This window comes from Populus nigra, chromosome 15 (assembly GCF_951802175.1).
Source record: "Populus nigra chromosome 15, ddPopNigr1.1, whole genome shotgun sequence".
NCBI lineage: Eukaryota > Viridiplantae > Streptophyta > Magnoliopsida > Malpighiales > Salicaceae > Populus > Populus nigra.
Window position 1 is genome coordinate 13,160,290 of NC_084866.1, and position 1,869 is coordinate 13,162,158.

The following is a 1,869-nucleotide window of genomic DNA, read 5'->3' on the forward strand; positions in this document are numbered from 1 at the left end:
ATCAAGCTGATCAATTTAATTTTATATTTTTAAAAATTAAGTAAGTCTGATTTAATTTATATATTTTTTAGTTCGACGATGACAAGCTTTGATATAATGAGCTTTTAGACTAATTTTTTTTGAAAAAACATAATCAAAATTTTCTAATAAAAATCAAGAAATTATTTAATCAAGTTAATTTCAAATTATTTTCTATAAATATTATGGATAATTCGTTTAATTTAGCCCCACATACTGCTGGCTACATGGTGGGCTGGTACATTCAGGGACCATAATCAACCACGTATCGGCACTAAATCCAACCATTGCCAGCAATTACTTTTTGTCTCGTGGTTGACCAAAGCTTTAACGTGGTTGATTTTTTAAAAAAAATTAATTTTTTATGTTTTTAATTTGTATTAAAATAAAAAAAATTAATAAAAAATATTATTTTAATATATTTTAAAATAAAAATATATTTTAAATCGCAATCTTGTAACATTTCCAAACTTTTATTTTGAGCTCAACAACGTATGGAAATCAGAAGAAGCCGATGTCAGACGAGAGCTCCACAATAAAGTCCGACCTTTGAAGATAAATTCAAGGATAAGTAGATGACAAGCTCCTCATCCAACCAATAGCGGGTGCAGAGATATCTGGAAATCAATTTGCGTTTATTTTTTGAGAAATCTTTTCTCGTAATCAATTCTCTAAGAAATGGTAATTTCTTTTCTTTTTTGTCTTTATCAATAATATTGATTTTCGTCGATGACATGACTAAATAGTTTTTGTTGATTTTTAGGATCAATTAAGGGGGTGATTCTAGGCCGGCTTGGTGAAAAAAACATGGTTTTTTTTTAATCTAAATAATATCATTTTAGATTATTATTTTTTAAAAAAATTAAACTTAATAAATTGACTATGGTCAGTTCACTTAATTAAGGGGGTTGAACTAATAATCGACATGGTTTAGTGACAAAAAGTCAGTGATTAATAGCAAAATTAATGACATGAACATGCTAGCAAAACCAGCTAACTTTACCCTACTAGGCTTATCTTAAATGCTAAGAAGTTTATTTCTTGTCTTATTATTTTTCGGAAATATATAAAAGTGATGAAACATGATTTTATTAATATACATATTTATATATTTTTTTTTAAAAAAAATGTTAGTTCAAGAAAAATACACTGATATAAGTTTTTTATATTCTTTGACGTGTTGAGCTAACATGTGTCATTATCAAACGCGTCCCTATGAAGATGCGTTAAGTCTGGCTAAAGTTAGACTCAAAAGCATATTGAATACTCGACTTTCTGAGAACTATGTTTCTATAAAAATGAGTTTGGACAATGTAAAACATTGAAAAAATACATAGTTATCCCTAAATTTGCTACATATTTTATTTTGATTCAAAAGTTTATTTTGTTTATTTTTTTAGTCTCTAAGTTTGAGAAAAGAGTGGCCAACTGAAAAATATGATTGAGAGAGAAAGTTGTTTGTTGTCATAATTTGACAACAAAAGTGGTCAAGTTTAGTGTTAAAATGTCTCACTCGACTAAAAGAGTTCAATTGTGGTGATTTTTGGATTTTATCTTGCCTAAAAAAGTAGGTTGGACATTGGAAAGTTTTGTGATTTCAGGTTGTTTAAGCGGTTTTAAATCATTTTTTTAATTTCAAGGTCATATATGAGTTTATTAAGGTTTTCAAGGTGTTTTTTTTTAATATTTTTTATATTAACAATAGGTTGAAAATGAGTTTTTTCTTATCAAACCACTAAGACTTGACTTTGTGATAGGTATTCAGGCACCTAAAGTGTCTAAATCTAGTTAGTAGACAACACGTCACCAGCATTAATTTTTTTTTTAAAATAAATGACACATTGTTTATCT